Here is a 16,494-nt window from a genome sequence, read left to right as displayed (position 1 = left end):
TTTCAATTTTATACTTGGCACATAAGGTACAGTTCGAGTTGTGGATTAGTAAGGAAGTTGAATGAAATGAGGCGTTGCGGGTTCGATTCCCGATTCAGGCTATTAAAGTGTTAAGGTTAAGTTGAATAATGGCACGGTCGGTTTGTTAGCATATGTTTTGTGATGAATGGGCCGTTTTGACTGAACAAGCGTTCAATTGAGTGTCGGATGTCATTATGTTTGTGTAGATGAGTTATGTGATTCTGAGAATGTTTTGTTATGGTGGAATGGGGTCGTTGACCCAGTAATCCTAAATGCCTGAAGATTTCTTGCTGACCTTCCGCTGTAGATTCCAGGCAGTTCGTAAAGCTTTTATCTTGTATCTTCAATGACGCAACGTCAAGTAGGTACTTCGCCTATAAATAACTATGCAAAACTTATCCTATCCTTTATATAGAAAATCTAAGAAAAGAGGACTCCATTTTTTACTAGCAAAAAATACTTACCAGTTTCGCACTCATAGTTCGAACTTCGACTTAGTGCAAATGTGGGTATGTTGCTCTTTCAGGGTTCCGTACATACCCACATTTGCACTAAGTCGAAGTTCGAACTATGAGTGCGAAACTGGTAAGTATTTTTTGCTAGAGCGAGGCACGACTCGCACTTGGCCGGTTTTTCTAAAGGATCTCTACATGCTACGTTTACCTATACCTATATTATTATCAACTACGCGAATTGATCTAACTTATTAGGTATAATAAAATTGATAAATATATTTTTGTGCCTACTTATTTCTGATATTTTATTTGTTGTTTCTGTTATTTTATGTTTTGTTGCTTCTGTTAGGTATTTTTTTTTCTGTTGTGTATGTTATTCAATTTTGTTGTTGTTTCTGTTGTTTATTGTTTGTTGCTTCCGTTATTTTAGTTTTTTGTTCTTTATGTTATTTATTTGATTGTTATTTCTGTTATTTTATTTTTGTAAACATTTTTTTAAATATGATAGGAATGAGATGTGTTAATAAATGAGAGAATAAAATTGTTTTTTCTAATTAGTAAACATAGCACCTCTAGCCATAGGGAAATATAGTAACATTAAAGACGGTATAGAATAATAATCGATGGCAGATCAATAAATTACCATTGTTGCTCGTTTTATGGGGGCTCAGGGGGTCCAATTAAACGCGTGTGATGAGGCCTTTGCCCCGACCGGCTGAGGTCTCACACGCGATAGGCCTTTTTAAGGTTCTGTAGTAAAATACGGAACCTTAGGTATAGTTTCGTCCAGCCCATCTGTCTGTCTGTTCGTCTAGTCGTCCGTGTCCTACAGCCATTTTATATTACATTACTTACACTAAACAGCTATAAAGTTAGACAGAAAGAACTTGTTACCGCTACGCTACATACCTATTATAGACGCATATTCTGTAAAAAAATTCAGCACACTTGTTGAACATGAAAAATGAGTCAAACAAAAAATTTTGCCAAATCCCCTCAAGTGGATCTTATTGAATACCTAAGTATTTTAAAACAATTATTACAGAGTTTTTGAAAGAAGAAGTTAGCAGGTAGGTAGTAGGTAGGTACCATATTTTGTGAAAAATGTGTTGAATGTCCCAGCCTCTAATTCTTAAAAGTACAACTACATTATTACACAGAAAATTGTGAAAATTCCAAAATATTAGCTTAGCACATATTATCTAATAATAATATTAAGTTATTATTTCCATAGATACCTAAGTATGTATGTAATTATTTCAAACAAAATTACTACTATTATTGTGAGACCAATGAACTATTTATTAAAACAAAAACTACAAAAAAATAGGTTTAGTTGCCAAGGTAGTATTGTGTAGTACCTAAGCATCGATACAACGATGGTAGTAAGTACCTACCTACTACGGGCTACGGCATTCAGTAGGTACGACATTTTTAGGGAGTTCTATAAAACCTGGTATCTAAATACAGACAGATCACCCGTGATGTACGGAAGACAATTTCATTACCAGGTAAAAAATATCGACGAGCCAAACCCAACGTCGCGTGACACTCGAATGAAAATTAACCAAAAATTGCAAAACTTTTTCTCTCACAATACGAATCGAAGGTCATCGCACGAAATCTAAACTGAAAGGTCGTTACGACAGTAACATTTTTAGGGTTCTGTAGCATGCCCTAGTATCAGATTGTACTAAATGGGCATTAGGCATCCTCCGATCAGTGGCAGACGGGATGGTCCGTCTCGAGTCTAGAAAGACGGCCAAATCTTTCTTCAGCATTAGTTACTTAATAATGATATTCTAAAATGTAAGATCGTTTCTTATCTATCTATACTCTATAATTATGTAAGTACATTATTATTTAGCTACTACCTACAAATTGGTGGACGCTAGTGAACGACATCAGGAGTGGCATAGGTACGCTAGTAATTCTTAGGTATTAATGATATTATATTATAATGATATTGTTACCTAAATAGTTTAACTTAGGTAATTAAATCCCCAACCACTACCTATACCTACCTATACCTAAGTACGCGACAGGTCGACTTGGCAATCGGGGTATGAGGCGGTGCGGGATAGGGAGCGTCTAACTTCAAATGGGATTAGACTTTGAAACGAAATTAGGTGTCATCCCTTTGGGCTAGAAAACCTTGTCAAACAAGCTCAAGCTACAAGCTCTACAAAATCGAAAGCATGAAATAAATAATACGAAATCGTTCATAAACTACACCAGTTAGCACTACGGAGTTTTTTACTCATTTTTTGTAAATTCAATTCAGAGTTCACGAGAGTTAAATGAACTTCTCTCTTTTTTAATTTCAGATCATATGCAAGCAGAAACAGTCAAATACAATCGACCGACGTCAATTTCACGCCATTTACCTCGGCACAATGCAAAGTGCAGCAAGAAACGAAATACCTAATCCGAAAAAATATTATGTAGATAGGTATGCATTATTTGCAGGGTTGGCCTTGTTTTTAAACAAGTGTTTTAAAAATGTTTTTATTTTAAAAAAAATGTGTTGAACGTGTTTCAAACAATATCTAATGTTTTCTAATTGTTTTTCTGAACCCTGATTATTATTTGAGACGATTGAAAATGCGAGAATATCCGAGAGATTATAGGAATATCAATCTTGTAAGTATTCGAAATACTAATCGTGGTAGAACAGTTTAGGTGCCTACCACCACGTAACGCCTAACGGATGAAAATATTACTATATCTAAGTAAGTAGATCTAAGCATTTTTTACATCCGTTTGTGGCTTGCTCAAGCGTTAACACTCTACTTAATGAAAAGTTTAAAAAAGTTTACAAAAATGTATTATTTAGATTAAACCAAAAATATTTTACGCCATACCTAATCGAAAGAGCTTCTTTTTTTATTAGAACTTTGGATATAAAAGGACTAGGAGGTCTTACTACCTACTATGCCATGATGGTGCAAAAGTGACGGATGCGTTTTCTGAAACTTTACAGTAGTAATTAGGTATTCCATCCCATTTTAAATAATTTCTGAAAATATATTTAGAATGGGATGGAATTTTTTTGTAAATTTTTATTCAAAAAATTTGTAGCACTGAAAGTTCACTTGGGTAAATCTGGTAAAAAGGTCTGTTGAATACCTATGGTTATGGTTATAAAAAGATTACTAGTCCTACTACTATGCCATGATGGTACAAAAGTGACGGATGCGTTTTCTGAAACTTTACAGTAGTAATTAGGTATTCCATCCCATTTTAAATAATTTCTGAAAATATATTTAGAATGGGATGGAATTTTTTTGTAAATTTTTATTCAAAAAATTTGTAGCACTGAAAGTTCACTTGGGTACATCTGGTAAAAAGGTCTGTTTTAAGAATACCTATGGTTATGGTTATAAAAAGATTACTAGTCCTACTACTATGCCATGATGGTACAAAAGTGACGCATGCGTTTTGTGAAACTTTACAGTAGTAATTAGGTATTCCATCTCATTTTAAATAATTTCTGAAAATATATTTAGAATGGGAAGGAATTTTTTTGTAAATTTTTATTCAAAAAATTTGTAGCACTGAAAATTCACTTGGGTACATCTGGTAAAAAGGTCTGTTTTAAGAATACCTATGGTTGATTGATATATTTATGTTTTAGCACCAAAATATACCTAGTAAAAATCAATTTTAAAGAATTATGTATTTGCAAAACCGACATGGTTCTACGATTAGTGTACCTAGCGTGTAGGTACACAAAAACAATGAAAACAGTAGGTACCTACCAGATTCATATAATCAGGTAAGTAAAATTATTCATTACTAAAACTTTTAGCAGATCGAATCAGAGGCTATTGTCGCAGATAATCACGGCTAAAAGCGCAGTAAAATAAGTACTCATGCTATAGATACCTACGCATTAAAACTTTTAGAAGTTGGTGTTGGTCCATGACCCCGTGAACTTAGAATTTCCATTCGCTTAATGGGCCATCACGCTGAAAATAACTCGTACCTACCTTTTTAATAAGCCACTTCCAAAATGACCATAAAGTACGACCCCACAGTTTGACAACTAATAATTTACTAATAACCTCAAAAGCTCGAACCAAATTACGCTAAACGCCGGACTTAACCCTCGAATCGTCGCCGACAATTACGGTTAATAAATAATAATTTAAATAATAAGCGTACACAAAAAGTTGTTGAGAGTACCATTTTAAAATGAGCTCGTCTGTTACTATAATTCGAAGCAAGCTCATCCAGAACTGCCTATTCGTTAGGTCTAACTTTGTTGGTTGGTCTCAAAAACGCTGCGCACGTCCCATAATGGCGACCGGCAACAATCGCGCGGCACAGACGATTATAACGATTATTGTCGATAACTTGTATCGACACCGGCTATTTGGTTAGTCCGTCGATTATCGATAATTTGCCTTCGGGGTACGCTCCTGACGTTGTAAATCGCTGACCGATTAGTTTTTTACCTGTTTTGATTGCACTACGAAGTTTAATACACCTGACTACATATTTCCGATAAACACAGCAAACAGTAATAGGCGATTCCCTTTAACAATAGATACTTTTATCTAACAAAGTATATTGACTTTGAAACTTGCGAGTCGGATCTGGATCGAGGAGTAAAAGCTAGAACCATCGATATAGAATCTTCTGTATCGATGGCTAGAACGCACAGAAATCCAAATATGCTACAACGTAATAATTATCTACGAGTGATCACGAATTAACAGATTAACAGAGTGCGTTTAGTTGCAAAATCAGAGACAGGTTTAGGTACGTCTAAAGATGAACGTTGATGGATGAAAATCGTTTTTAGACAAGTCGTTTGCATCGTCGGATGGATACAACCTTCAAACGCATCATCGCCAATGTTTTACTACCAATTCCACGAGTCCATATAAAATAGAAACTCGGGACTTGCGAGCTTTCAAAAACGCTGCATTAAAAGATCATAAAACTCAAACATAAACGTTTACTGCTACGATTTTACGAGCACGCTACCTATCGATCGTTTTAACGATAAATAAAAATTAATGGCCAGGCAGGACAGAATCGCAGTGGCCATGTTAGACAAGAACCGACTGCTAGCCTCATAAGGTTCAGCGCCTGGCGTTCTCTATAACCTCTACAACGACGCTACGGGTATGTTCATAGTAGAGTTTGCCATCTACTGGTACCTATTGACGTCTGCTGTGCAGTCTGTACCCGGTTACACTGAAAGTTCTACTCGTAAGTATCAAGTGAAAGAAAGAAAATGAATTTATTCGAAGGTAGGAGGAAGAAAGGTACAAGCAAACACCACAAATGTGACCAAGTTTTTAAGAAAATCCCGACTGAATATTCATATCCATACTAATATAAAAACTTTTCACGACCCATCCTTTGAACCGAGTTGAACAGATATAATACATACTTATTATATCTGTCTGTCTGCTAGCTTTTCACGGCCCATCTGTCTAATTGATTTTGAAGACGTAGGTATGTAGGTAGTAGCTTTCAAGTTCATCCTAGGGAAGGACATAGGCTACTTTTTATCCCAGAAAATTAAAGAGTTCCCACGGGATTTTCAAGAAACCTAATTCCACGCGGACGAAGTCGCGAGCACCATCTAGTAATAATATGCGCTGAGGTTTGGACTTTTTTAAATATCAAAAATATTTCAACCATTTCATTTGTGCAAAGACACGTATTAATAATAATCGAGTCTGAAAATACAGCCGTTATTAACTTGATCGGTCCGTCGGATGCAGAAACCCGCCCCCCAGCTACCGGGGGTGGGGTACGAAATAGGATTCTATCGGTCTCTTCCATTCCACGCTGTTCGTGTCCCGGCTAGTGATGCGACGAGATCCATCATCCGACTACGATAAACTACGAGAACCGACCTACAAACACATACAGCGTGTTTGATAAATAAAACGTCAAAATCAGGTACCTAAGTAGTACCAGATAGTTAGTGCCATAGATCCTTTCGTTGTCTCCGTTACTTGACAATCGTTCAAAGAGTCCTTTGAATTCACAGAAGCTTTTTACAAGTTACTTTGGAGTGTTAACATTTTTTCAACTCCTCATAATATTTCCGACGTTTATTACGCTACGAGCCTCTACGCCGGAAAAAAAACAAGGGAAGGGTTATGATTTTAACAGTCTGTATCAAGTATGAATGTACCTACTTAATATGTAGGTTTTTATTAATATGTGTTCCACCGTAGCGCCTAAACTACTGAGCCGATTTTGATGAATGAGGTGTCAATCGATTCGTTATTATGGTCCGGGTGACATAGGCTACATTCATATGAAAAAAATCGATCGGCAATCGACTCAAACCAGAGGCGGTCTTACCCATTGCGAGGCTCCGGGCAGCAGGTCTTGCGAGGCCCTAGTTTGTCCTTAGTGAAAAGTATTTGATGCGAAAGTAGGTCTGGTTGTTTAGTTTAGGTATTTTTCATGTTTAAAGAGAAATGCTAAAGTTATACAAATAAATAGAGTTTTAAAATATTTTACATTGAAAGATTTCAAGAGAAGAAATTAACAAATACAGAGATAATAAATTTTTAAATTGATATAAGCGGCTTTTCCTAAGACTAAAATCTTTAATTAAAGCACAATAATCTAACGAATGATAAGACCAAAGGGTAAAGATCCACGTAGATTTCCTTATACCTGCTTTCTTTTGATAGCTCGTTTCCTTTTTGAACTACCTGACTCAATTTTTCTACCGGCATCACGATCACGCGAACTCATTTCGTAAATCTTACTTTTTTTTTTTTTTTTTTAATCTTTATTTTTTTGGGACTTTTGTCCGACACGGACACGCCAGCCCCATCGTAACCTAAAATACAATTACAATTACATTCTAAATAACATAGTGGAATGCAACAGATACAAGTGGAGAGATATTACTGCCTATGCAGAAATACATCAATAATAGACTTGAATCCTTCTGCTGTCGGTGCACTTAACAGACTCGTAAAACTACCTAAAATCTTACTTTGAAAATTAAAACATATTTTAATTTTTTTTTAAATGATGTGACCACAAATTCGCGGTTTTCAGATTTATTCCTGTACTTGTGCTAACACCTGCCAAATTTCATGATTCTATGTCAAAGGGAAATAGCCTATTGGTTTCTCGACAGACACGACGGACAGATAGACAGACAACGAAGTGATCCTATAAGGGTTCCGTTTTCCTTTTTGAGGTACGGAATCCTAAAAATTAGGGATTCTTTGAGATACGGGATCAAACTTTTTATCGATTTTACTCCATAACTCCGTCAAATTTAAACCGATTTTCACATTTCTAATTTTACAAAGGTGTACTGTGAGGTTGGTACTTGGTACCATGTAAGTTTGGTGAAGATCTGATGAACAGTTTCGGTAACAGAGGCTGGAACTCCTCAACGGATGTCAGCAAAACGATCGCGATCAGTATAATAAGCTTAGTAGAAAGTAGACTCTTAGTCATAACTAGTTGACCCGCCCCGGCTTCGCACGGGGAGCCTACCTGTTCCATAATATAACACAAGTATACCACATTCATACCCATATTTTGTCTATGGAATAGATAGGCTCCCAATGCGAAGCCGGGGCCGGTCAAATAGGATTCAGTAAAATTGAAAGATCTGGTACCGAGCGCAATTTTTTTGTTTAATACAGATAAATAAGAGAAATATAAACGAGCTCAGCCGTAACAACATTTTATGTTTCAAAGCACCTCATTCTACTTTTCTCAAGGTTTTTTATCCCGGAAAAACAAAGAGTTCCCAGGGGGATTTTCAAAAACTTAAATCCATGTGGTTTAAGTTCGGGTATCAACTTATACAATACATGAGCGAGCGAAGCGAGCGCGAAATTTTTGATATATTTACGAAAAAAACCATATTAATATTAGCCAAAGTCCTTTTCAGGGCCCATTTTCTTAGCTAAAATTTGGTATTATTCAGAGATAGCTTGCGCATAGATGCTTTATCCCGAAAAATTAGAGTTCCCACGGCGTTTTTAAAACCCGAATCGATGGGAACGAAGTTTCGAGGTTCAATTAATACAACATAAAAGCGCGAGCGAAGCGAGCGCAAAATTTTCGATATATTTACATAAGAGATTGGTAAATTCGAGCCTTCAAGTCCAAAATGTTGAATTCCAAAAATGCAAATGTTGAATTCTTATAATGTTGAATTTGTTGTGTGAATGTGTTGTGTGAATGTGTTGTGTGAATGTTGAAGTATTTGATTTATCGTGCAAAATGTCAGAAAAAATACCCGAGTACGGAACCCTCGGTGCGCGCGTCCAACTCGCACTTGCCCGGTTTTTTTTAACCGACTTCCAAAAAAGGAGGAGGTTCTCAATTCGTCGGAATCTTTTTTTTTTGTTTTTATGTATGTTCCCTGATTACTCAAAGACCCCTGGACCAATTTGGAATTTTTTTTTTGTTTGAAAGGGTATACTGTGCAGGTGGTCTCATATAAATTTGGTGAAGATTTGATGAATATCTTCGGAGATGGAGAACAGAACTCCTCAACGGATAGGAGCAAATTGCTCGCGATCAGTGTAATAGCTTAGTAAACATTAGGGTTTTAACTGGGCATAGCATATTATAGTACAGGGGGGCCACTAAAAACTGTGAAATAAAAAATTTTCAAAAGAAAAATAAAACCGACTTCAAAAACCACAAACACTAAAAAGTAAAAAATTACTTTTGTTTAGCTACACGTGTAATGTACCTAGGTATGAAGTCGGGCGAGCTTCTTCTTGTATTTCTAATTTTGTTTTAATATGCTCGCTCGGCTTCATACCTAGGTACATTACACGTGTAGCTAAACAAAAGTTATTTTTTTACTTTTTAGTGTTTGTGGTTTTTGAAGTCGGTTTTATTTTTCTTTTGAATTTTTTTTTGTGAATTACGTTTAAGCATATGCGAATTAAAAGCTTACTTTTAAGATCCAACATTTTGGGAATTGAAATTCAACATTTTGCGAATCCAACATTTTGGGATCTAACATTTATTAGCAACTCCGAAATTCAACATTTTGCAAATTCAACATTTTAGGAATTCGACATTTTGAGCCTGAAGGCATTCGAGAACTACCTAGTCTATTTTACACTTTCTTTGTCTGGGAGTTTGAACCCCCAAAACCTTACCAGTAGGTAACAATTTTGTAACTCATACTACAAGCAAAATAATTCTAAGGTGACAGGAACTGACGAACGAAATAAAACACGGGGATTCCCCGAGCGATGAATTAGTTAACTAACTTTATTTTAATTTACCGTTATGTTTTAATCTTAATAAGTAATTAAAGATCAGAATCTAAAGTTTTAAATAAAAAATATAGTTAAAAAATGTATATTTTTTATAATTTGCTTGGGTTGTCGCGCGAGGCCCCTGTAAGAGCGAGGCCCCGGGCGATTGCCCCGTTCGCCATCCCCTAAGACCGCCACTGACTCAAACCTACAGTGAACAATAATATAATTATTGTAATTGTCAATTGTAAAACGCTCATAACTGTACTTATTCTCGACTATGAGGAGTTTACGTCACTTCACTAGTACAGAGACGTGACTGTAGCGATACAGTTGTACAACATGAGATCTTATTGCGGGAGAGTTAGGATTAAATTCCGACGCCCTCGCAGTATTTGCGGTTGAATGGTTTTGTTTACGTCTGTAATTTCGTGTTTTATACTTTTTTCCCGGTTGACATTCGTGTCGCCCGGAGTTCGTGAATACTTTTACTGAAATTGTAGTTTTTCTCCTGGTAAGAAAAAATGTGTCATTGCACGGAAGAAAATTTTGCAAATACTAAAATTACAGCGGAATATAAGATATTCTTGGTAGAGTAGTACCAAGTAACCAACTTCCTTAGTAATTAATCTTACTTTCTTAGTATTAGGCATTCATGGCATCAGGCATGGGTACATAACCTATGTATTATGTGATCAGATATCCAAGTTAATAAACATTAAAAAAATTATTTTAGGTGTAGATGTAAAAAAAAAATCTAAGTGAGTATCTATAAGCGGCTTTGGTTGGCTACATATAAATTTTTTATTTTTCTATCAAGCAGTATGTCGGATGTATCGATGTGAACTTTGTAAGTACTTTTATAAAATTGGTTGAATCAAAGAGTTGCATGCACACTCCAAGCTTCTCGATTAAACAAGGGAGCACTCCGGTCCCCAGTCAAGATGGTTGAATGGATACCCCTGCTCGGTAAGGCCCGATAACGCTTATCAATCAAACACACGCGCAGGGTTCTACTATGTGCTACTACAATGAAAGACGATATAGCAAAACAAACGGTGCTCAGATACCATTATTTTGTTTGAAAAAAGTAGTTACTTATTAGCAGTGTTTCTAGAGTTAACTTTTCTCAAAAACAAGGGTCGATTTTCAGAAATACGTCTCAGAAACAACCCAGTAACTTTACTTTAGTTAAACAAGTAATACATAGAAGGTACAGTAAAAATTCAGCGTAAGAGTCAACATCAACATTTCAACCCATCATCGGTCCACTATGTACCTAATGAACATAGACCTCTTCTCAGAATGAGAATGGCCTTTAGGCCATACCTAGTTCACTAGCTTTTTCGTCAAGCTCAAATTTTGTCTAACGGGAAAAGGTAACAGAAAGACAGAATATTTACAATATTACTATTAGTAGGGATATATAAAGTTTACAGACTAAAAAAAAATATTTAAAAAAGTCCACTAAATACCTACTTCAGTTTCACTTATAGAGCCTCAATAGCTCAACTGTTACAGGACTGAAATCCAAAAGGTCCCCGGTTCAAACCCCACCCGTTGCACACTGTCATACTTACTCCTAGCACAAGCTAGCTTAGTTGGAGGGGAAAGGGGAATATGAGTCATCATGATAAACTGGGCTAGTATTCTTTATAAACAAAAAAACTTTTATTTTATTTTTATATCATATTCATTTTCTTAGGGTTGTTGTACAAATACCCGCGGTGAAGCTGCTGGCTGTTTACCTTGCAACAAACACGGGGTGCCCGGATATGTTTTTGTTTAGAATGGCTACGCTCTGACGCTTCCATGCCATGACAGCCTAGTGCTTTTTGTGAAATATTATAGTATTTTTACGGCAACTCCGTATTAGGGTTCTGTATCTTATAGCGGTAAAACGAAACTTTTAAAAAGATCGCTTTGTTGTTTGTATGTCACTCATGAGTGACATTCTTACAGTTCAAATTAAGAACAAAAAAAGATTCCGACGAATTGAGAACCTCCGCCTTTTTTCGAAGTCGGTTAAAAACCGAAGCATTACCTACATTTTATTGTTAATTTACAGTGTAATTAATTTACGTGCAATAATTATTGTTAATTTATAAACCGTGATAGCCTAGTGGTTAAGAGGTCCGCCTCTTATACAGAAGCTTGGGGGTTCGATCCCGGGCACGCACCTCTAACTATTCGGTTCAATATCGATTGGTTTAAGGTGAAGAAAAACATCGTGAGGAAACCTGTATGTCTGAGAGATCTCCATAATTTTTAAAGTGTGTGATTAATCTGCACTTCGCCATCGTAGAAGACTGACCAAACCCTTCTCATTCTGAGTATACTCGTGCTCAGTAGTGAGCCGACGATGGGTTAAACATGAGGATCCTTCCAAGGTACGGAACTCTCGGTGCACGAGTCTCGCTCGCACTTGGCTAGTCTTTATTTATCACCATATTTAAAGACAACCTCGCGCAAGGAAGTGCTAAAAATTATACAAGTCAAATATACAATTATACAAATTCAAATTATACAAGTCAGTCCAAGAGCTTTAATATTAACATCTTGTACGCAGGTAGGTACGTACAAAAATCTTTAGACAAGCTCTACATCTAACAACCCTACCCGTCAAAACTCTTATGAAGGGATAAGGACAGATAGCATCTCCCTCTCCCTCGCGTGCATTGAACTGATACAGATAATATATGATATGGCAAACAAGTAATCGTTTCCACTAGCTAAACTAAGCCCCCGTAGGAGATTAAGCGACCTAATCCCCCTGCAAGGGTAAAACTTGTGCGCGTTGCGTTAAAATATTTTGCTTATTTTTCTAGACTTTATTTTCTAGCTATATTATTAATTCAATGAACTTTACAACACGGTTTAAGTAAGTTAAGCTAGTGTAATAGCTCGAACTACGGTAAATCCCAGGATTTTGCGGTCAAACCTAGGATTTACCAAGACATAATCATAGATAAACCAAGACTAAATCTGAGCACTCCGACTCTTGAGTAGCACATAATAATATTATGTCCTACCCAAGAGTGTATTTGAAAGCGAGAGAAAGACAATCATTAAAAAAAACTCGAACTTGTTTTAGTTATTACTCCCAAGAAACCTAGGATTAAGCAAGTTAATTCTGGTAAAAGTAAGTACAAAATTAACGACCTTACCAAAGAACTCTTCAGACTAGACCTAGGCCCTAGACTTTACCTAGACTTGGTAAATCAGGGTTTCCGTAGTCCAAGTTTCATATAGATATCATATTGTATGGTAAGTAATTCAATCTCAGTACCTATATTTTAAAGATTTAATTATGTACAATACAAGCGAATAAGAACCATAATTACCTATCTTTCTTAATCCACTTTTTCGTTAACAGAGCTCTCTCCGTCACTTACTCCATACAATCGTAGTTCCCATTTCATTTGAATATTAAGCAACCAAAGTCCATGAAATTTTGCAGACATAGTCTAGAAACTAATATCTGTGTCTGTGGTGTTTTAGATTTTTCTAAAAATATGTAGTTTTAAAATTACAGGGGCTCAAAGATTTGTATTTTTCTTTAAAAAAAGGCCCAACTTTGTGCTCGTTTTTCTAGACAACGAAGCAATTTAATGAAATTTGGAAAAACCACAGACCTAGAAAATTTAATGAATATTATGTAGTAAAAAAATTATCGTTATATATTTTATATTGTTATAATTATGTGGGAACTACGAAAACCAGAAATTACACCCAGAAATCTTGAAAATTTCGTGCTGTCTCGATTTGTGCAAGCGGGGTGGTGAAGTGCGGGGGACGACACGTGAAACTGACAGAAACGGACAGTCTAAACACACGGGCCACATTTAGACTGCACCCGACTCCAAACTTGTCGATAGGTCTAACTAAATACATTTCAACTTGCGTTAGACGTATGCGTTACCTACTCAGACGTTGCCTGTAGATAAAAATATGTCTCATGTTTGCTGGCAATAGCGTATGCATCAAACCCTGCAAGTTGCAACTCTCTTGCAACCTATTCCTCACGCAATACGCACAGCTTTAATATTATAATTTTTGACAATGTATACTATATGTAATGCCATATCACAGGTCACTCTCTGATTTATTGCTAACAATTTACTTCCAAATGCAAAGAAATCTAAGTGTGTTGAATTCACACTGCCCAATACCAGGACCTTAAATGACATAAATTCATTGATAAATAATCATATGTTGAAAGTAAAGGAGAACCCCGTGTTTCTCGGTATAATGTTAGATGCAAAGCTTCTATGGAACACCCACATATCAACACTTGATGGTAAACTCAGCTCTGCTGCTTACACTGTTAGAAAAATTCGACAGGTACTGACGTGGAAACTGCAAAAATTGTATATTTTGCCTATTTTCACTGTATTATGTCTTACGGACTCTTGCTATGAGATAAAGCGGTAGATATTGAGAAAAAAATGTATTACAGAAAAGGACAGGACGTGCAATTTATAATTTAAAACCGCGCGCTGCCATACAATAAAAATATAAGGAAATAAGTACCTTATCTATTATCTTATAGTAGCTTCTAAATATATTTACAACTAGCTAATGCCCGCAGCTTCGCTCGCGTGGATTTAGGTTTTTAAAAATCCCGATCCTTTCATTTCCCAGAACAAAAGTTGCCTCTCCGTAATAGCCCGTCCCCGGGATGCAACTTGTTTCTGTATCACGTAAGAATATTTAAACGGATTATCCTTTTCAAATCCCGAGGGATCACCAGGATTTAGGAATGCAATTTCTTACAGCATCAGGGTTGAGGTCAACGACAAAGTGTTTACTTGGTATAGATACCTTCAATATCAATTAATAATCGACACTTTTTAAATCCCATTAGCTTTAGTAGTCAGGTCCCCTGCAACATCAGGATTGAGGAGTTGGAATCCAAATTTTTTATTGAACAATGTCGCAAACTTTCTTTATCGATTAAAAAAACTACCCAAAATTACGCAGTTAGGTTACCTGCCAAATTTCATGGTTTTGAGTCAACGGGAAGTACCCTAGAGGTTTTCTTGACACACACGACAGACAGAGAGATAGCAACAAAGTGATCCTATAAGAGTTCCGTTTTTCATTTTGAGGTACGAAACCCTAGAAAACGTAGGAACGGCATTCCGAACCAGTGGTAAATTTTTCTGACCATCCAAAAACACTTTGAAGTTTACCTAAAAGTTTACAGGAATAAAAATTTATCATTGTATTCCATTCCATTTCATTCTATTCCATTCTGTTCGAAGATAAATAGATAATAAAAATATTTGTCACCGAAACAATAATTTACGATACATCGACCAATATCAATTTTACTGATGACAATCTGACTATTACCAAAGTGAACGACTACTATAATATCTATTATATACGACTAACATAATATGTATTATAAATTGTGTGCCGTTTGCATTCTCACTAGGTTCTCATTAAGTTTGTTTTATTTGGTTAAACTTTCTGGCATTTATATTGTTATGACGTTTAATTGGCAAACAGTCTGTTTATTGGCTGAAACTCAAAAATTCAGCCAATCACAACAAAGAAAATATTGTAATAATGATTGATGCAGCTTTCTGTAATTGAAAACAAAATATTTGACATTAACTTGAATGTGACAGTGTTTTCCGAATAGGGTTGCCAGAGGCCCCGTATTTTACTGGTTACCCCGTATGTCAGGATAGAGAAACCGGTAATTATGAAAATAAAATACGGGGCAAATAAAACTAAATATTTTTAGGGTTCCGTAACTCAAAAGCAAAAAGAACTCTTATAGGATCACTTCGTTGTCTATCAGTCTGTCTGTCTTTCCGTCTGTCCGTCTGTCCATCTGTCCTTCTATCCGTCTGTCATGTGTTCATGAACAAATATTAGTATTTTCAATTTTCAAAGTAAGATAACTACATATATCAAGTGGGTTATCATATGAAAGGGCTTTACCTGTTCATTCTAAAACAGATTTTTATTTATTTTTATGCATATTTTTTTTAATGCATAACAGTTTTTGATTTCTCGTGTAAAATGTCGAAAAAAATACCCGAATCGGAACCCTCGGTGCGTGAGTCTGACTCGCACTTGGCTGGCGAAACCGAACACTGACGTTATGTCCAGTAGAAAGAATATTTTCCTTTTGCGGCAATGCGTAGCCGAAACCCACTCGATATTGATCATGGTCGTAGCCAAGGCGGCGGGGCTTGGTTTGAGGATGTTAGCCTTTTTTTATACAAGTTAGCCCGTGACTTTAATCTTTTCTAGTGGTAAGTGATGATGCAGTCTAATTTCTTGGCCGTTAGGGCCATACTAACCATATAACTAGCCATGACCGAAGCCTCCCACCAGACCAGAAATTTAGAAATGGCGACTGCGCCTGGGAAGCCGTCAAAAACCTAAGCCTAAAATAATACTTACACTATTTCTTGCATTTGCTTACCAATTTTTTTTTGGAAATATATCAAACATTTCGCGCTCACTTCACTCGCGCTTTGAATTTGTATTACTTGGTGTAAGCCCCGCAATTTCGTTTGCATGAATTTAGAGTTTTAAAAATTCCGTGGGGGATTTTCCGGGCTAAAAAGTTTATGTCTGGGATGCAAGTTACCTCTGAATAGTAAGTACCAAAATTTTGGTAAAGAAGATGGGCCGTGAAAGGGTAACAAATAGATAGGCAAATAGATATACTGTCGTATTTGTAATATTAGTATGGATAGGGAGCTTTAAAAATAAAATCTTGCTATGGCTAAACTCGTTTCCCTTTCACTTTAATT

General features: G+C 36.1%; 1 protein-coding gene across 3 annotated transcripts in view; it reads right to left on the bottom strand.

The window, feature by feature from the left end:
• LOC123871379 (LIM/homeobox protein Lhx1) overlaps nt 1-16,494 on the bottom strand; it is a 98,666-nt gene that overhangs the window by 63,137 nt on the left and 19,035 nt on the right. The window lies entirely within an intron of this gene.

This window comes from Maniola jurtina, chromosome 13 (assembly GCF_905333055.1).
Source record: "Maniola jurtina chromosome 13, ilManJurt1.1, whole genome shotgun sequence".
NCBI lineage: Eukaryota > Metazoa > Arthropoda > Insecta > Lepidoptera > Nymphalidae > Maniola > Maniola jurtina.
This window is presented reverse-complemented; position numbering and strand designations above follow the sequence as displayed.